At 40.0% G+C, this 22,164-nt stretch overlaps 1 long non-coding RNA gene across 2 annotated transcripts in view; it reads left to right on the top strand.

The window, feature by feature from the left end:
• The first annotated feature begins 2,035 nt into the window (after nt 1–2,035).
• Nucleotides 2,036–22,164, top strand: part of LOC120570137 — a 91,844-nt gene continuing 71,715 nt past the window's right edge. The window contains exons 1-3 of one of the 2 annotated variants that reach the window (XR_005641005.1): nt 2,036–2,100; nt 2,761–2,863; nt 6,181–6,839. This is a non-coding gene — a long non-coding RNA (uncharacterized LOC120570137). Of the gene's footprint in view, nt 2,101–2,760; nt 2,864–6,180; nt 6,840–22,164 lie in introns of those variants that run through there. The other variant, XR_005641006.1, reaches the window with a different exon arrangement.

The raw sequence follows: 22,164 nt of genomic DNA, 5'->3' as shown, positions 1-22,164 counted from the left end.
ACCTGTGGGAATATGGTACACTGTACGCTCTCTCACAGGACTTTCTGTGGCCATGATGACCCTGGATGCAGTGAATAATAGTTGGTGGCTTTCAAAATCTAATTAATTAACAATATATCTACTCTGGTGTTCTGGAATAGACAAAAAGAACAACAGAACACTGTAGGTAGAGTGGGTCGGCCACTAATTGCAATCTTACAGTAATGGTTCGATCCCTGGCTCCTCCTGTCCACATGTCGAAGTGTCCTTGAGCAAGACACCGAACCTCAAGTTGCTCCCAATGGTTGCGCCTGTGTGTGTAGTGATTTCTAACAAACAGAGTGTAAATTGTAATTTTCCCACTGGGGATCAATGAAAAGAATACAATTAAAAAAACATTTTTTTTTATATTTACCAGTGGTGTGCAATGGGTGAATGAGAGGCAAGCACTTGGAAAAAGTTATATACCATAAATACAAAATATTTGGTTTGTGCTACTTTTCCTTTAAGTGGGTGCAAAGTGTACAATTACTGTAAGATAAAAGATAAGTAATATATTACAATAAATGTATTCTATATAGTGCAAAAGTAAGGCAAAACCAAACGGTACATACTATTAAAGAAATTGAAAATGTGCAATATAATGGAATGTTTTTTTTTTTTAATTCTACAATAAATCGTTTATGTTCCTTTCAAAAACCAACAAAAAATCTTATTTACAACATGAAAATGATCCTCTAGATGTAAGTCTCTTGTGAGGTCCAAAATAAGTGTCCAACTCACATTTGTGGACCATTCACATGTTTATGTTCACAACTTCAGAACATGAATGACACAATATGTAGACATGTGGGGCGATAGAGAGACAGAGAACCTTTTTTTTTATCTGACAAATGACAGAAAGAAGACCAGGTACAGTTTTGAGTACATTCTACTAAATACAGTATAGCACTAACCAGACGTATCTGGTATCAGTTGAACTACACAAACTGCACAAATGATTTTTTTGGAGCCACCTTCCCTCCTTGCTGTCTGCTCCCTTTGACACAGTTGCCTTTACTCTTACTCATCGAAGCTCAGGCCTTTCATATCCATTGCTTCAAGACAGCCCTTTCAACTACAGGTGTCCAGCCTGAGGCGGGAACATGCCCTCCTGTGGCTCACTCAGTGTAGGTACAAGGTTACCCGCAACCACAGATCTGGAGTCAGCTCTTTCTGATCCCACTGCAAGATTTTCAGCTATGAGTAAGAGACGACTTGACATAGACCTGAACTCAGATTCTGTATCTTTCTTTTAATTAACCTGCTATCACTTTGACCAGACAGACAAAATTAACAATGAGCTGGTGAACATAGTGGAGCATTTAAATGGCCAGATATTTTCCTCAGGAGTTGGTGAAGACCAAACACAGAGTTTAAAGGAGAGTGAATATATAACTCTAGAATGATAATGTTGCTTCATGTCTGTTGGAAGTGTAAATAGAGACAGCTTTTAATTATTAAGTTTGCCATATCAACTTTAAGGATGATAATGTGTTATTGTGTTCATAGATTTATTTCCACTGCCCCCAAGTGGCCATTTTGGTCATTTTTTGCAGGTTCAACTTTACATTTTCACAATAATCAAAGAAATGTGCTGTTTTAAGTGTTGTTAATATGGATTTACAACAGCTTTTACAGGTCCGTCAATCACATCCCAGTTTGTCTCCATTTAGTATCACTATTTTCCATAAATCAAGCATTTTCCATGCTATGTAGGAAGATGATTCTTAATACGGCCAACTAAGCTCTGATTGGTCAATTGTTTCTCCAACCAACGAGAACAGGCATCAATCGACGTCAGACATAGGACCTATTAGACTCGCTGCACAAATCTAATATGTTTGTGGCGATTTAGAGGTCTGAACTAGGCTATATCAACACCACCAGAGGCCATAATCACCGGTTAATTCTCTGCACTTCTGTATGTATATGGACTGAGACAGTATTCAGGCTAGCAGACATGTCACCTCTTACTAATCAAAGTCAGTCATTGCCTCTTATTCTGTCTTTTCAGACAGACCACGGATGTCTGCAGGGGACAAGAAAAGAGCCGCTCCGCTGGATGGAGGCCATGCAGAGGTAAAGGATGATTATAATCAGCTTGCTCTCTCTCTGCTGTCATCTTCTAACATTTCTCTTCCACACAATGACCATGAGGAGGACGTGTTAGAACACCCGTCACCCTAATGTCTCCCTGCCTTATCATGAGGAGCTCATAAAGATCCACTCTCTTCCCTTCAAGTAGGCCAATCTCGGTGTCAGCCACATGAGGGAAAGGTAGTGCACACACACACTAAGTGCCAGCCTCAGTGGTGGATCACCAGAACTGAAGTTACAGTGTTTCACCCCAAAAAACTTTGGACTGCGAATTGTACTGCAAAGGGTCATTTTTCTTGGGCCTCTTGAATGCATATTCATAAACATATATTACATTACATTACATGTATTTTTTACTCTTCTCCCCTTAAATGCCATCTGAGCATTTAGAAAGAATTAAGTGAATGGATGATGCAATGATTTTATTTCTATATAATAATATAAAAATTAACCTTGTCCCCTGTGGTTTTAACGGGAGTCAAGATTTGAAAGGTCATCCATTTAACCCGTTGTTGACCTGTAACCTCTGCCCTCTAGAGTCAGGCAGTCAATCAGAGTGATCCTCTTGACATGACGAGATTGATAATCAGATTAACATGGTAGCAGTTTTTTAATCAGGTCTTTTTCAATTATTTCCATCAGATGCACTCCTCTGGATCTCTGCACATTTTCCACTGCAGTCAAATAAAAACCTGATTTTATGTGCAGAATATGGGCCATTGAAGCAAGCAACTATAAACCTAAGGTATTTCCTAAATTGTGACTGCCAGATCCACCTGTGCTTGAGTGTGAGTTGTTTCTGCTGTATGGCTTTTTTACTCTTTAACAGACAGAGACAGCATTGGGTTGTCACAAATACATGATGTGAAAGGGAGAGAAAGAGGCAATTTGGATCCTCATTAAATTTTCAAAAGTCCTGATGGTCCTCTGAAAATTGAACCAACTGTTCCAACGCAACCTTAATTTTATGCTACAGTAAGTGCAAATTAGTTTCACAAAAATTATTTTTAATCACACTCTGCCGGGTTAATTTGCTGTGTGGTAATTTTCCATGCTCCCTCTTAGTATCACACTCAGTCATGAACCATGATGACATGTATGATCTGTGCTCAGCCCAGGCCCGCCCCTGGGTCAGACTCAATGTTTCTCTAGTTACCAATCTACCAATCCTCTACCTACTTCATAAACACAATATAAAGTGTACCTTCAGCAATACTGTAGGCCAAAGAAAGTAAATGAATTACATTACATTCATTTGAAATGTTTTTATTTCCTTTTTACATCTCAGAGATCTCATGATTCAGAACATGTGTTTTCCTGATGAAGATCTACCACATTAAGGTGTTTTGCCGGGTAGATAATTGTATTTATTTGCTAACAGAGTAGTCACATATTTATTTCAAACCATTTACCTAAAGGCTCTTCTCTTTATTCTGAATAGCTCCAGTTACATTTGATTTTAAACCCTGTTGATTCATGCCCTTTAGAGATTTACATTCACACTTACCTTATATGACTCACTGCATATATATTATGGTAAATGTGCAGTCATTTGTAGCATAGTTATACATTAGACAAAATGACATAGTCTGTCATGAAAATGTACAGATGCATGTATAGATGGATGGAGTCCACATTTGTCATGGCACATGTCAATTATAGACAATAGGCTTATCAATTACATTGTGCTCCAACAAACTGCATTTTATATTTGGTTGTAATTGTTCAACCTTATCTCACAGAATTCCGTGAAATGAACACAGCCCCTTAACTCAAAATCTGTGGCAGTTTCACGGAATCGCAAAAAATTACATGATGGACCCACGGAAGAATTCCGTGAAAAAAAAAACACGGCCCCTTCAGTTAAGAAAAAGGTCGTGGGTGGGCTTACGTTTCCATGACATGCGGGACAACAAGGGGACGGTTGGGTTTAGGAAACGTGACACGCGGGACACGATCCCCAGTCTCCTGGGTGAAAGTCCTGTGTTTGACCCATCCACCACCCCAACCAACCTCCCTATGCGGATTTTCGGGCTTTCATACTACTCGCTACCGTAGTCGCTCCTAATGCTACGTCATCTTCTCATTGACTTTACATTGGCATTGTTTTCTGTGGTGGCCACACGGAATTTTCACACATTCCGTGCCACCACCACGTAATGCGGTGTTCTGTGAGACCAGGTTGAATTGTTGAATGAGCCTTATCTATTTGTCTCTTCTGGGTATCACTTACGTAGATCTATTTACAGTATGTCTTACTACAACTGCAACTGTGATAAATACCACCATATTTATCAGCAACATGGACACAAAGGTTCTGTACATTCTGATGCCGGCTATTATCTTAATCTGTTCATACACCAAGTTCCTTCAAATGCATGGACGTCAAGGAACCGTCTTTTTCGTTTTGTTCCAACCAATCGTTTTCCCGATTGGTTGGAACAGGAAGCTATGCAACTGCAGACTTCTATTTATCTCCTTATTACTGAAGAACTCAAGAACATGAATTACACAATGTTTACATATTCACAGATTTGGTTTTGGAGATTTGGCGTCTGGTTTTGCTTTTTCAGTGAGAGGTTTAAAAAATTGTGTGACATGTAAAGATTTTGTATGTAAGCAATTGTAAAAACCTGTAATAGCCCACTACATGGATTAAAATAGCATTTAATCATCCTCAGATGTTGTAAAAGTAAAAGTGGATGAAGTAATTGGCTTTCAACAGCAATCCGAAAGGGCCACCAACTTGCATGATGCGCACCTGGGCGGAACAATGTTGCCTCATCTGCGACAGAAAGACAATACCGTTCATAGCCTTTTCGCTGAGTTGTGCTAATCCTCCAGTTTGACTATGCCCACATATACTTTAACTTGAAGTTTGGCACCACAGAAGAGGCCACTGTGTCCTGTGATACATTGGCATTGAATTCAAGCCTGTCCATCAAAACAGAAGGTCCAACAGGACAATAAAAAGCCCCTTGGGAAATATGCCAGATCAAACATTTGGCAAGTATATGAGATTTTGCACTTCCTCCTAGAAGCAGCACATATGTTCCCGGGGGCAGGATGAATGGCTCCGCCTGGGAGAATAGAGAGAGAAGGGGGAGGAGTAAAGATGAGTGTCTCCATCTGTGTGTAGATCTGGGGGGCTTACAGAAGGTTACATCTCCCCCTGGAAAAGAAGTGAGTCTTGGGCAGATATCATCGAACACAGACTCAGTTTCTTGGTCTTGCGCTCTACGGCTGCCATGTTACAGCCAGTGTTTGCCAACAATGGGATGGACAACTAAACTGCATATGTGCCACAAAAAACACATGTTTAAACATCTCTATACCTTTTACTGATGTAAAGCTTGTATTACTTTTGGCTTCAACTGACATGGAAGCTCCAATCTGCAGATATTTAAACAATACAGTATGCATACCCCTGTGTGACTATTTTACTTTTGCGATTAACATTTAATACATTAGCATTATATTGCAGTGGAATATTTTTTTAATGTGTGTGTGTGTGTGTGTGCGCAGAGCCGGATTAAATGGAAAAGTTACTCTAGACATACTGCATTTTTTCGGGCCCATCAAAATGGATACTTATTTGAGAACAAGATTACTTTTAACTGCCACATGATTATTACGCTAATTTATTTATTTAGGTAATTTATTGCATCTAATTTAGGCTTTTTGAAGGGCCTGAGAGAAACTTGTGTAAAGCCTCTCTCTTTGTCGTTTTCTTTCTTCTTCTTCATTTTTCTTTTTTTCTGCTTTGCTGCACCCGAAAGCATCCCAGAAAAGTGGTATTGTAACCGTTATGACTCACTAACATACAGAACCAGAAACACATTTTTTTCCACAGTTCGAGTGAATGTTTTTTTTTTACTTTACTGTACTTTTTATTAAAACAATATAATAATATATATGTATACAAGTTTAGATTAAGTGTTAGATTGGAAATTAACATTTAAAAATTATTTTTAAAACTATAAACAAATATATTATGAGTTTTCCCTCTTACTGGACGTTTGTGTGTGTGTCCGTGTGTGTGAATTGGCATGTGTGATCCAGGGGGACTGGCCATTTCCCTGGCAGACAGTGGCCATCTGGCCGAGGGGTTTGGAGACAGACGCTGTCTGTTGAGCACTATAACCCTTATCTCCATGCCACGTCTCAAATGCCCCTGCCACTCTCTTGGGTCTCCCTTCACACCGGAAGAGACACTCTGACATGGATGAGAGAAGACAGACGGGATATCTGGCATGGTTGGGACTGAAGAGAGAATGCAAGAGAGGAGTAAAAAAAAATAAAAAATCACTGTTGTCAGCTGGCCAAACCAAGCAGACACATATCATCATTCTATTGGGCACAGATCCAAATCAATATCTTGTTACTGACAAAGCTAGTAGGTTTGATGTATGCTGTTTTCTGCCTCAGGTTTATCACACAGATCATCAGTCCTGAGGTGTGAACATCTACAGAAACATCAGTTGTGATGGTGTGTGGCAGTAGCTCATGGTTAGGGAAGTGTGTTGGTTCACTGACGGTGGCTCATCACACATTTTCAAGTCTGTCTCAGTTCTGTTCTTGGTAGATGAAAGGCCTTTTAACTATAAATCAGGGCATGCAGTAATTTCTTCTTTGGGCTCAAAACAGGGCAGCTTGTTGAAGATGTGAAGATATGCACACACACAGTACACATACTGTCAACACAATGGAGCACGATGTGAAGACAATAGAGAGACGACAAGGGCCTCACTAAAAGCATTTAAAACTCAGAGTTGTAATCAGATAAGTGTCACCAGTACCAAGGTTATAGGAGCATATACTAATTAAGTGTGGAAGCAAATTGCCATAAAAGCTATAAAAGTAAAGGATACATAATTCAAATAAATTCCGGCAAACAAAGATGATATTGCGTATTTTCTCAGTGAAGCCTTGGAGCTATTTCCGCAAGTCAAACTGCTACACTGTTTGGGCCCCAATAGTAGCACAGCTGGCTGGCAAGATTAGAGTAGATTCAATTTTATCGTCGTTCCTAAAATGAACAAAGAAATGCAGTAAATGTTAATTCCATACCAGGAGTTTAACCCTGGCCACAAACCAGACATCCTCAACGCTAAACCATATGGGAGCATGTAGATAGCTGAAAATCCCAGAACAGACACCTAAATGTGGATTTGCGCACCTTATTATTTTACAGAGCTTAACATTGTCCATACAATGCCAAGTGTCCATGGCACTACATCAACAGTAGAACATGGTTATCATAACCTGCACCCACTTGTTAGAGAGGTCGCTCTTACAGTACAGCATCAGTTTACTGTAGCACACAGCTCTCGCTCTAAGTCCATCACAGTTATCGCATCCAAAGTTGTCTGATTTACATGTTGCTTGTTCTTAAGTGGCTAGCTAGTCACTGGTAAGCCTTCATTCAGGAATCGTCTGGGTTTTGTTCAGAGTTGGAGGGTGTGTGAGTCGGGCAGCTTCAATTTAAGGACAGGGCTTCTGGAGTGCAATGTGCTGTCACCAGAGCTAGTATTAGTCGGTCTTTAAATATGTCGAACTGTAGGCGGACTACTTGTTAAACCACAATGTCTTGTTTTCTATTTCTTTAGATGTTAAATATAGAAGATGTATTGGTTCCTCCGTTGGCTCACTGTGATTAATGGCCCCATTGATGTAAACAAGACTGTTGTCTTGCACAAAGTCATACACATACTTATTCCCCTGGAATATTGGTCACATGAAGAGTTCAGCATGGCTTCACACAGAGGACTGGTAGTCACCTTTAGACATACAGTACATCATGCTGGGCTCAGCTTTCATGAAGTATTTTAACACAAAGAAATGCATTTATGTGAGGGCAGCTTCCCTATTATATCTTATTAAGTATAATATATTAGTATATATTAGTAAGTATAATATAGTATATCCTGCAGTGTGGTGCTTTGTTGAGAAGTGGCCATACTGCAGCTGGTGTCCGGTCCACACTTTTTACTTATATAATAATAAATATGTTTCATGTGAGTTGACTGATTAAACTACAACAACTGAAATAAGGAGCACATCTCTTTGCTGTGCTAAGCAGCATGAGTGTGTGAGGCTTCGGCAACCTGACAAATACGATAAGAGATCAGGTCAATCCAAATGACAAATAGAAATGAAAAGCTTAAACCATAATCCAATATTGTGCTGCCAATATGTTTTTATATATATATATATATATATATATAAATATATATATATATCTTCTGCTTTCAGTCCTCTGTTATTGTTTCGCACAGATATAATTTGCTGTAATCCTGTTGTAAATTCAATTCTAGACATAATGCCTGGTTTGCTGACCATGTTCTCTGTCACCTTCAGGATTCTTCTCCATCTCCTCCAGAATCCTAAACTCAAAAATAGACTTTTACACAGTTTAATTAATGTTATTGTGCTCTTTAGGCAATGGGTCTTCTTTACAACAGAGCTGTGTTTCCATGATCCATGAGATGTTGTAAGTTAAAGATAAAACTTATTTAATGTCAACAGCTGACTTTCCTGCATCCCTTACATAACCTTCCCCTTCACAATCTTGCTGTCTCGTTCTTGCTTCTCTTTCCCTCACCTTCTGTTTCTGTCTTGGGTGGTGTGAGGGATCAGAAATTGCCCAGAGGGTCCACCCACACATTATCCCCAGCGCTGAGTAAGGCAGCTGCAGAATTCTTACTGTTTGTGCATAAATGTGAATGCATAAGCACAGCTGTGCGAACTTTTAGATGGGATAGGATGGAAATAACGGTGCAAGACGCTCAACTGAGAACAGCTCTGCACACTGCTTTGTGTCTCCCCATTTCCCAACGCTTTTTACGCTGAGAAGTTAATAAAGTAGCAATTAAGTTAGGCTTGCATTTTGTAAACACACAGTGAGAGTGAAGTGAGAGATGAGATGAAGGACAGACGGAAGGTATTAGAGTGGATGCTTGATGACTCAGGAAAAAATAGGTCATGTCATCACCTTCCTTTCGAATCACATATTTTATCTGAGTCGCGCATTGGACGTGATTTCCTGGGCCTGACTGTGACGGAACTCATAAAACTCAGGCTTTGCCGTGCTTTCAATTTAGGCAACGTTGCTCAGGAACAAGACACTGTACAGCTGCGGTGTCAGCCGTCGAGAGCTGAGCGAGTGAGCATCATGAGCACGCTGTTATTAATAACTCATGCGCACAAGCATGGCATTATTGAGCTGTGCCTCTTACAAACAATGAATGCCACTTGCTCATAACAGATGAGAGGAGGGAGACAATGATTGTGGCCCAGTATACAGAACCTTATCTTTGTGAATGACCCTGAGCAGGCTTCAGGGTCTCAGGTTGATCCTCTCAAAAAGGGCAATATTTTGTGTAAGGAGGGATTGTATGGAGATTTTCATCTAATGAATACACTTGCATTGTTGATAGAGTAATGTGAGGTACTTGCTCTTGCATCATTGACTGATTAGTATTATTTAATCTCTGCGCGTTGTGTCTCCACACACACACACACACACACACACACACACACTTACAAAGGGAAGTTTGTGAGTATCATGCTGAAGTGAATAGTCTATTCCAGTGTGATCTCTATCTACAGTATAGATCACCTATCACTCTGTGTAGGTGGAGAACAAGCAAAAACTGTACACTCTGCTGTGGAACTCGTCTGGGGGCTTGAGTCTATGGAAACTGAATCTTCATGTTGTAAATATAACTGAGAATCTGATTCTAACATACAGCTTGTGTGTAGGTTTTTAATACAGTAGGCCTTTTGTTCAGCTAATAAAGTTATTTTTAAATACCAGAGTTGATCGTTTGGATGTGGGTCAACATGCAAACCTTTCTACTGGAAATTATGCTGATATACAGTACAACTAAATTAGACTAGAACTGTTTACATATGTTTTGAGGGTAACTTCATTTCTGCCCCTATTATGTGCTGTGGGTATGGAACAGGTAGAATAGGTGTTGGTTGGATACTTTGGGGTGTCGGTCAGAACACACAGGAGGCAGCCATATAGGCTTAAGGCTCTGACATACCAACCCGACGGCCGACCATCGGCAGAAAAGGCTGATCAGTCGGCTCCCCGAGGTCAAAAAAGTGCCTCGGAACACACCGAAGCGATGCCGACTTGAGCGCATGTTCTGCGCGTGCGCAAGACGTAATACGTCTCCATAACAGCAGGCGGCGCTAATCTGTATTGTCGCCCAAAAAATGAAAACCGGAAATGACAAACGCGTCATGGGGGTCTGGCTTCTCCCGATTTTCAAAGCCAGACCATAATGGCGGCTCGTTCGGAATACAATCTCATATTTTTTACGAAAATAGTTCACCGAAACGTGTTTCTGAAAATATTTTAAGTGAGAAATAGGCCATACAGTTGCTGAATCTGTCTGTTTTTTTGATCGACAAAGGTCAGTTTGAAAGATTTTCGTCAGATTTTGAGAGGCGTTCATCACGCTCGTCACGCTCATCACGCTCGTCATTTCCGGTAATTGGTCATTGAGTCCAACTGCCCAATGGCCGATTCAACAAGTCAAATCGGCCCAAATTAAAGCCGACGGCTCCTCCGACTGACGACGGCACGGAAAACACCAAACAGACTCAAGTCACGGACCTCGCCAGACTGTCCGACGGCCGATAATCGGGTTGGTGTGTCAGAGCCTTTACAGGCATAGAGTTGAAGGATGTGTGGTCTATAATATATTACTATTTGATCTAAAATTTTCACAGTTTTTACTTTAATTATTTTATTGTCTTAGGCCTGTCCTTTGTTAGGCACTTTGTAATTGCTGATTTTGATAAGTGCTATATATGGGGATAGCTCAGTCTGTAGGGCATTTGGTTGGGAACTGGAGGGTTGCTGGTTCAAGTCCTTGTATGGACCAAAGTATAGATTGAAACATGCTGAAGGATACCTTTTTCGTCACTTCAGATGCTGACAGCCACTGACTGCCACTGTCCAAACGTCCGTATTTTACGAGTTTGGAGTGAGTACAGGTTGACATGTCATGTCTTGTGCTTCAAGTAACTTTTGACTCTTTTCACAATCATTCATTAACCTTAACCAAGTGTTGTGAGTGCTTAGACAGCCATAGAGAGTTGTATCATGCTTTGCATGCTACAAGCGATTATTGTTGGAAAACAAATTAAATGCGTTGTGAAACAACATTTTCCAGATATGACAAGTAAAAACATTTTGGCTGAGATGTTAATTAAAAACGTTTCCTTATTCTGTTGATAAAAAAAAAATGTAATTGGAGCAGCATTACTCTCTCATCGTGTATTAGCTTTTAGTATGATAAAGGAGACAGGGTTGGACATGGATTGGTATATGCTATATTCTCCTATTGTGTAGAGCTGCAATGCAGTATAGACGCCCTGCCTCCTTATTCTATCGCAATTAATTATTAGTGGTTCTGGGTCCTTTGGGCGAACAACACTATCAATACTGCATCTACTTGCTACGATCAATGAACAAGTTATTTAGAGAATTGGCCACCCTCTCCTCATACACCAACTCCTTCCTGCTCACACACTCTAATGTTCAAGTTTCTCTTCATCACAGTCGCCTCAAATAGCACTTATGCTTATACTTGTGGTCTTAGTGTATACAGATGTCCCCCCTCCTCGTCTCCATTGCAATGAGCAGTCCATTAGCAAATGCCAATAAGCCCTCTGTAGCGTGACAGCATGTTCTCAAACAAATTAGAGCCCTAAAGACAACAGGAATATTATTTTCAATCCTCCATCATGTGTTCATTAATCTTCATTTGGATTTGATGAGTGTGGCAATCAAATGAAATTATGTCCCTGTTTTGGCCCCTTGTGGATTCCCCCTCACACACACTCCTATCTAATGCATTCCCACAAGCTATTGCAATGCAACAAAATTTCCAAATTAATTTAGATGAATTTTGTCTGATTAGCAGCTAAATATATCACCAAGCTCCTTCAAAGTCATTAACAACGACAATAACGGCAGCCCAAGCAAACACACCACAGACCAAATGCACAATCAAGCACAAGCAGAATCAAGACCTTTTAAATATTGGAAGATAAACATCATACAGAAGCCTTTGTTTGAATATGCAAACATGCCAAATCTGCTGTGCTCGCTGTGAGATCTGAGATCTTGCCTGGTAATTAGAAGGTGTGTGTTCAGGGCCTGGCTCCATTGCTTTAAATCACTGTAATTGCCCCTGATCTCCTCTTAGAACATCACCATTCATTCCCCCATAATTACCGGCACATCTGCGGGAGCACACGTGCCTCCATCCTCTCTGACATCACTGTGCAGTCTGTGCTGCTATCTGTTGGTGGTCTGCCTGATGAAGTGAAGACACAGCAGCATTTATGAAACTGAACATGGGAAAGACTAAAGAACTTGTTATTGATTTTAGAAAGAAAAAAGAGAAGGTCCTTCCAGTTACAATTAATGGTCAGTTGATCGAAATTGTACAATCATATACATTTTTAGGTGTACATCTGGATGAGAAATTAAACTGTGTCATGCCTGCTCCTGTGTCGAGTTATTGTGTTACGTTTTGTTCTCACTGTTGTAGGTTCTTTCCATGTCTGGTTCTATTTTGAAGGTTTCTGTTAGTGTTCTTGTTCCCTTCCTGTTTGTCTTTTTCCCTTTAATTGTGATTACATGTCCCCGCCCTAATGTGCTGCACCTGTGTCTCATTGTCTCACCTGTTTTGTGTATTTAAGGTCAGTCTTTCCCTTACCCCAGTGCGAGATCGTCTGCTTCCTTTGTGTTCAGCCTTCAAGCGTGTTCATAGTGTCCTGTTTTGTAGTTTGTTGTTTCCCTGGATTTTGACCACTGCCTGTTTTTCGGATTACCCTGTTTGCCTGCCGATTTTGACACCTTTGCTTGTGAGTTTGAGTCTCCAATAAACTGTTTTTTTGGCATTTTACGTACCTGAGTTGTGCATCTGTGTGTCCATACATCTGTGTGCGTGATAAACTGGAAGGAGAATACGAATGTCCTAATGAAGAAGGCTCAGTCGAGATTGTTCTTTTTGAGAAAACTTAGATCATTCAACATCAGCACAAAGCTCTTAAATGTTTTTTATCAAGGGATTTTAGCTAGTGTTCTTTTTTATGCTGTACTGGGGTGGGGGGGCAGTATATCTGTTGAGGACAAAAATAGGATAAATAAGCTAATCAAGAGAGCTGGTTCAGTTATTGGTCTTAACCCGGATGTACTGGAGGTTACTGTAGAGAAGAGGATTAGTTCAAAACTAAAAATTGTCCTGCTTTTTGAAGGCCATCCACTACACAATCTGTTCAAAGGACTCAGAAGCTCTTTCAGTGAGCGATTGGTAATGCCTCGGTGCTCTAGTGAGCTCATGAGAAGGTCTTTTGTTCCCGCAGCGGTTAGATATTTTAACCAACACAGTTAACTGTTGAATATTATTCTAGTTTTTTATAGTGTTTGTTTTTTACATTTATGTATTGTGAAACTGAATTTTTCTTATAATTGTGTCTTTTTATCAGGGTCTATTAGTCTCCTAATGCAGAATTATTTATTTATTTATTTTTCTGTTGGTTGTGTATTGTGTTCGATGGCTGTATAGTTGGTGGCAAACCAGTTTCCCTATTGGGATTAATAAAGTTTTTCAATTCAATTCAATTATGTGTAACTGTACAGACAGAAACATTGTATTATGGCATTATAACTGTGCTTTACAAAAGTCCTACATTTCACTCCTTCCAAGCCTCCCTATGTCTCTGCGTATTACTGATCAGCAGCCGCGTTACCTTTTCAAAAAAAGCCAACAAGGCATCCTGCTGGTTTGTGTCTGCAGGCACATTTCAAAGCACTTTTTATTAGACGTTACAAAACATGTAGAGAGGGTAATGACAATGTAAGTATGGTCTTTGATGAGACTGCAAATTCTTTTATTTATGGAAGTATTTTTGGTTACTTTGAAAAGGCAAATTGTCAGCAACTAGAGCAAGGAAACTATATAGCATCAAAATGGCCAGCCTGAAGGCTACAATCACACTCATAGCATAGGCGTAAATTTGATCTAACATTAGGGGGGGGGGGGACAATAAACATAACATTTCTGAAGAGCAATTTTTGAAGGGGACACAAATAATACAGCCACAATTGTACTTGTAGAGGACATGTGTACACAGAGGAAAGCCTTAATACTCTCATTAATGTAGCATGGCGACTGTACCATTATCCTTCTTTTCAGTGTTTCTCTTGATTCAATGAAAAGCTGACTAAATTGACCAAAATATTCTTCTTTAAAACCATGCATTTATATACAATATATATAAAATATATAATATATAAAAATACCTTAAAACATAATGACTTATTTTGAAAAACTGTCCCCATATAAAAGAAATACAATGATTTGTACACTTGTTAAATTAGCTGATCATAATGTTAATTAGTGAGCCACTGGTAAAGCTCATCTGCTCACCCTGACAGCCCCACACACACACACATATATATATATATATATATATATATATATATATATATATATATATATATATATATATGCAGTATAATATGATCTAAGCTTAACATCTCAGCTCAACATGTCCATGGTCTCCTTGCTCCTCAGTTCTTTCTGTCTCCTTGTGACATAGTGATGTTAGTATTTCCATAAGCACCCATTCTTATAAAGATGTTACCAAATTGTCCTGATATGAGGACTTATTGTACTTACTACTTGGCGTTTTGGTGTACTGAAAAAGGATCTTATGTCTCTTTTTCTTTTCTCTGTCATTTTATCTGGGCAACAACAACACAGATCTTTAACGTCAGATGTCTAAATATGAGTTATTTCATAGGTTCACCACGCGGTCATATTATAATTATTAAATGATCTTGCGTCCTCCACGTAAATATTAGGTTTTGTCTTGGACAGAGGATATATATTTAACTGATCAGCCACTTAACTTCATATTGAGAAAAACACAACTCTAGATCTTAACCCTAATATCAGTTCACACACATAACGTTAGGCTTATCACCATGGAAACGTTAGTTGTAGTGGGTGCATTTCTATCCAACAAGCTATTAAAGAAGCTAGGTAACGTTACATTATATTACACTAGCATAGCAAACTTTTTTTGTCATGACTAATTTATTAATTACTCAGCATCATTTCTATTTGAGAAAAGAAAAACTTCATCCGATGTTTAAAGGGGTGATAGAATGCAAAACCGATTTTACCCTGTCATAGTTGAATAACGACAGTTCAGTGGGTAAAAAGGACATACATAGAAGCTCAAAGTCCCATTGACACCCCTTTACTATGAAAATCTCATATTTTGAAACTGCCGCTGAAAACGGGCGAATCTCAACAAAGCTGAGTTGCTTGCGTAAGCATCTCAAAATCCGGAACCTTAAGAGAACAGTCACGCCCCAACATTTACATAGGCAACTGACCTGAGATCAGGTTGTCTTCTGAATCTAGCTAGGTCACGCAGATCTCTGCTATTCCATTACAAAATTCACTTCTGAAACTTTTTTATGCGAGAAATCAACTATGTAAAGCTCAGATATGGGCCGTTTTACAAAAATGGATGGCTAATTGCAAATTTTGTCCGACTGTGGGTCGGAATGAAGCAGCCGGTGCTGCCTGGGTTGTTGCCTCGCCGCCCGGCCTGTTGTGAGCTCCGTTACGGCTGGCAGCCATACCCGCGCAGAGTCACCGGTAACACCGCTAATGGACCACTAAACGCGGCTGCCTGACAGAGCTCCGGGCCTGCGGCTCCGGCCTCTTCCTGCTAGCTAAATGCCCGGTATATTTGAGTGAGAGCGCGGTCAGCGAGCTTGTTACACCAGCAATCTGTTACCACAGGTTCCAGTTAATCTTTTAATGTGTGTAATTATAATGTGTTGAGTTATTTAAACAAACGATTGGGGAAATAAACACGCGCTTGTCCGCGAGTTCTCATTGATAGGCGCGCGGGCTGGATGTAGCTCTATCAATGAGAGCTAGCTAGCCTCCCTCTTAGAATTCCTCTGGAATTCACAAATATTCATTAACTTGAAATCGGACACCGTTGTTAGCTTTATAAGACCTTTAGTTAGATGTTGTGTAAGTGGCGTGACGAAATTCAAACTGTAATATAATCGAATTAAGGCGAAAAGGAAGCTAACTATCCGTGATTTGTAGCTAGGATTGAAGGGACAGTCACAGCTAACGAAACACCTAGCTAGTCTTCACAAATATTCATTAACTTGAAATCGGACACCGTTGTTAGGTTTATAAGACATATAGTTAGATGTTGTGTAATTCACAGGGTAGTTAAGGGCCTAATAAAATATAATTCGGGCAATTTTCAGCCCAACCAATGTTACATACCCCATTAGGAGACCTTAAGGAACAGTGTAAAATACCCTATATAATCATTCTATCACCCCTTTAATGTGAATAAAATAGCCTTGAACAGCCTACTTACTACATTCTTCTCACTACCCATGTGACTGTGAGTCGAGTGCCGATCCTAACGTACAGCAGGCAGTGGACCAAACCACTGTGAGGCAAGAGAGGGGGAACCCCAACAGTTTTGTCTAGAAAACTATTTCAGTCTCTTCAATTGGATAAACAAGTTGGAGACAAACTTTTTTACCACTTACAATCCCTGACATCTTCTTCCCAGATGTCCTAAGCAGAGCTTAATGTAATCACTGAGGATGGCAACAATTGCTTTATGCTCTGCTTACTTTCAATCAAGTCATTCCCATGAATGTATACCTCAAGGACACCATACACATACTATCACAATTATGTCTTCTATTTAGTGTATTTGTCATGTGAGACATAATTTTGTTTGAGTCACTGTAAAGTTTGTATTTAAACAAAACTAAGATTCTGCCATGCTAGCATCTCTATGAGGCTGTACTTAGGCACAGCAGTACTTTGAGCTAAATGCTAAACTTCAGCATGCTTACATGTCCACAATGACAATGCTAACATGCTGATGTTGAGAAGGTATAATGTTCACCATCTTAGTTTAACATGTTAGTATGCTAACATTTACCAATTAGCACTAAACACAAAGTACAAGTGAGGCTGATGGGAATTATTTTCATTAGTTTTGCAGGTATGTAGTCAAACTGAAGTATGATGGCACTAGATGATAGGTCTAGGGGTCACAACAGTTAATACAGTTCATCCTGATGGGATTATGAATGTGTGTACCAAATTCCATGGCAATCCATCCGATAGTTGTTGAGACATTTCACTCAAAAGCACAAATGTCAATCTGCTGGTGACGCTAGAGGAAATATCAGGGGATCACCAACATCAGTTGGATTTATCCTCTGGGCACCATGAATGTCTGTACAGAATTTCATGGTAATCCATCTTCCAATCCATTTGTTGAGATATTTCAGTTTGGACCAAAGTGGTGCACCCACCGACCGACTTTGGATCGTTGTGCATGCTTCACTGAGCGGTGTTCAGTCAGTGTCCTCCGTGTCCCCTGACCCCCAGCATCACAAACTATGTAGCCACAAAGCCACACTTCCTACAGTTCTTGCTCCATAACTCCTCTGTTGCATTTTTAAACATGCTGGGAGAGAGGGTTGTTGCAGAATTTGAGGGTGTAGTTACTCTGTAAATCACTGTAATCTCCTTTGCAGTTGGCCCGCTGCCACGCCATTGATTTAAATAGCGTGAAAGTACAGAGCATTATGCAAGACATCTGTCTTTTATTGTGCTCTCACCTTGACACTTGGCCAGGCATTTGCATCCATTCTGCCGAGTCATTGTTGACAAACTTGGGCACAGTAGAGAGAGACAATTGTGAGGAAACTTTGAGGTAGCGCCCATGTGGGCCTAGGGCAGCAGAAAACACGTGCGACCTAATTCTCAGCTGTCCTAGATATAAACACTTGGCTTCCAGTAGATTACTGTCCTCCTCAGCTCATGATCAAAGACAGCCATAAACAAACGACTGCAACGCGTGAGATGGAGAGACACTGAGGGAGGAATGTTGAATGAAGAAGAAGGATGCGTTAAGAAGAAAGGATTTAGAGAAAGAAGGATGTAAGAGCTGGATGATGGAGGCATGCATGTGCTGAATGATATTTCAACTTGTGTCCTCCCTTCTTCTAGTTCCTATTTCCATGTTGTTGACATCAATAGTTCTGGATACCCTCTGGATACCTTTTCCCTCTTTGTCATGAGCTTGCAGCAATAACCATTTTTTTTTTTTAATAACAATATATCAATGATGATGTGAAAAGGGTCACTCATGAACCTATAGAGAATTGTCACACAATCCACTCTGCTTTACATACTGTAGTTTTTTTGTGAGTTTCAGCTAACTGTTTAGCTCTCTGGGTTGCAACTTTACTATTTTGGTTGGAGTCTCACTCCTCTCATTGTTTCTGGCCATCTGAAAATGCTAAATCATACAAGACTAAAGCAGTGATATTAATGGAAGTAGTTTCTGGGACATCAACCATAGGTTCTGAAGAGCCAAAATGAAGTTTAGTGGGTGGCTCCTAGTGGCTCCGGCCATCGCCTGGCTAATCCAAAAATGGGCAAATTGTTGGAGCGTGGATGAAGTTGAGGCCGGTTGAATGAAGCTTACAGTCTGTACGCATTTTAACATGGGGGTCTATTGGGATTTTCTCCCTTTTGGAGCCAGCCTCAAGTGGCCACTCGATGAACTGCAGTTTTTGGCAGTTCCACATTGTATTGGCTTCGTTTTTTCAGCACTGTAGGTTACCGCTTGAGTCAAACACACTAACATTTTTATTGAACATATTACAGTACAGTGTATAAAGAAATATTTTCTATCCCTGGTTCTGTGGCCACTGGTGAACAAAGTAATATGATCTTTTATTTAATTAAAAGTACTGTAGCAGTACCACATTGTAGAAATACTTTGTTACAAGCAAAGGTTGTGCATAAGTATTACCATCAAAATATACTTGAAGTACCATCAGGAGTATATATTATAAGTGTTGTTAGTGTAATGATTTTTGAAGTGCTGTTGACAGCAATAAGGTGATGGTGTCTAAAGAAGAGGAAGCGTCATTGTTCATCTTAAAAACTCATTATCTTATCTTCTGTTCTCTTCATCAATACTTTACTTTTTCCACTTTACACACATTCCATTCCATTCAAGTTTTATATGCTTTACAACAATGTATTTTAGTTTGTGTACTGTATAAGTTAACAATCAAAACCCTACAATATAAGTGCATAACACTCACTCCTGGTGCAACATACAGTATTTGACAGAAGAAGGGGGAAACCTAGACAACAATGCACTGGACGGGCCTATTAGCCCATTTATATTCGTTCTCTGTCACAACCTGTGTGACTGCATGGTTAACTAGTGCCGACATGCAGTGGAGAATTCATGTCCTGTCCTTGTCTCTCTATTTCCCAAGCTCCATCACTCAAGGCTCATGCAGAAGCAATATTAATCATCATAGCCTCCCTCCATGCACAGACCACAGTAATGAAAATAAAACACACTCTGGTGCTCATTCAGCAAAGCAAAATCTATCAATAACTGTTGCTCATTTATTTCATAATCAGCACAGGATCCTCTGGGTCTTTGCAATGGGTTTTCTCTTTTGGTGTGCCTTTGGTAGATCATTTTAAAATGTTTTTTGTTTTGCTGTTTGTTAATTTAAAATCACAGAAGAGGCATACAATACATTTACGTTAAAACACTCAACAACAACCGCTTCTCAGATGTAAGAATGTGCATTTCTTTGTCTTAGAATATCTTTGGGTTTACACTTTATACACTTTTGGGTTATGCATTTTATACAGCAAATAATTAGTCAAAAACAAGCAATGATAGAAATAGTTAGTTTCACCCCTTTCATTTATAAGATATAACAAAACATAAAGGCTTATGAAAAATGATGCATTGTTACAGATTAAACCACCCAACAGCGTAACACCTCGACCAGCTACAACAATAAAATGCTGCTTACGTGTTAAGGAATTAGTTGTAATAATCCAATAATATAATAATACAACACTGACAAGGACCAGAGTTATTTTACTATTGATACTTAAGTACATTTGACTGATAATAGGAGTATTTTTACATTGTTGTATGTATGTACTAGAGTCTGAATACTTTTCACTCCACTCTCATCATGCATCAAAAGTGCAGGTATACCTGCAGCGCAGATGTCAACTCCTCACTACAGCCCCTGTAATCATAACAGCAAACCAACAGTTTCTTGTCTCCCATGGAGGTACAGTAGCTCTTGGCCTTCCGCAAGGTTAGAGGTTAGGTCCAGATTCTCACACCCAACTCGTAAAATAAGGACGTTCGGTCAGGAGCCTTTCTCGTTCTTATTTGACATTAAAAGTCTCCTTTAGCGTCTCATGTAAACGTGCTTGGTCGCCACTATTGCCGTCCCTTTTTCGGAGAAAAACAACGGGGAAAGGACGCCTCAAAAGCCGGGAAACACACCGCGGGTGAAGCGCGACAATAACAGAATCGCGGAGGTTAGGTTTAGGAGAAAAACAACGGAGAAAGGACGCCTCAAAAGCCGGGAAACACACGCCGTAGACGAGGGAAACAAAAGAAAAACAACGGGAAAAGGACGCCTGAAAAGCCGGGAAACACACGCCGGAGACGGGGAAACAAAACGCCATAGACCGGGGAATCAAAAGAAAAACAACGGGGAATGGACGCCTCAAAAGCCGGGAATCACACGCTGGAGACGGGGAAACAAAACGCCACACGCTGGGCGCGAACCCGAGTCTCCTGAGTGAAAGGCCCGTGTTTTACCCATCTGCCACCCCAACCACCGTCCTTACCCAGCAATTTCCCCTTACATACCACTCACTAAGTCTCATCCAACTGCGGCTCTCCCCAGTACGTTACACAAATACGCCGAAGGGTGCCTTTTTCGTCGCATCAGACGCTGAAGGACACTGACCAAACGTACTTATTTTACAAGTTCGGAATGAGAACGGGTTGGGTCCAGCTGTAAAGAGCAGCACCTTTGTAGATGGGTGGCATTCAGGTAAACACACAGGACCTTTTTCTCCAGTCACAAGGCCAAAAATGATGTAGCATCCTATACAGGAGCTGAGGCCGGATAAATGAAGCTTACAGTCTGTAGGCTACTCGCTTCTTTGACGGCAGCCCACCCCTTACGGTTGTCTTGGAGGGTGAACTTAGCTATAGCCTGTGAACATGTTTATTTCTGCTGTAGAGTTGGGCATTTTAACATGGGGGTCTATTGGGATTTTCTCCCATTTGGAGCCAGCCTCAAGTGGCCACTCGATGAACTGCAGTTTTTGGCAAAAATAATGTAACATCCTATACAGTCAGTTTGTAAGGTGTAACATATCAGACCAACGTGGCTTTAGAAATCTATTTCTTTGCCTTCACTGCTCAAAGGCTGACTTTCCCATGTCAATTTCAGAGATTTTTCCTGAAGGTGATTTAACTCCTTTTAAACAAAGGACATTCCTATAGTACATCTGCTGCAGAATAATAGAATAAATCAGATTTAGTGAGTTCCCTGATGAAACAGAGGAGTATTTCTGCTTGGTGTCATCATACTCATTATGAGACACCCATTTATAGATCTGAGAAGGTGCTCTCACATCCTTAGAATAGCCATGAGGTCAAATTGAGAAGAGCTATACTTTAAACAGACAGATGTGTGCCAGGCACATGTCTGAAATATGCAGCACTTCACACAGTATGTTCTGTCTTCGTTGTAACGACATTCAGGCCTTTAATGACAAATTTCTTACGCTACTGTGTATTACTCACTTGCTGAAGGTGTTTGTAAGGTGCTTTGATTTATTTTTCCCAGAGCTGCAATGAAAAGCAGCTGTTTACTATATTAAACAAATAATGAGGTATTGTCACTTTACCTTGTAACTTTATCTTTAATTGCTCTTATATACGGTATATATTATATATAGATTACTGTTTTTTACTTCTATTCTTATTCTAGTTATATATACCTCTTATTTTTTATTGTTTTATTTTTACTTATCAAGTGATAAACTATTGATCGTCGCTGAGTGGATATAT

Source organism: Perca fluviatilis, chromosome 12, assembly GCF_010015445.1.
Source record: "Perca fluviatilis chromosome 12, GENO_Pfluv_1.0, whole genome shotgun sequence".
Taxonomy (NCBI): Eukaryota; Metazoa; Chordata; class Actinopteri; order Perciformes; family Percidae; genus Perca; species Perca fluviatilis.
Note: the sequence above shows the minus strand (reverse complement) of the source record. Positions and strands in the feature narration are given on the sequence as shown.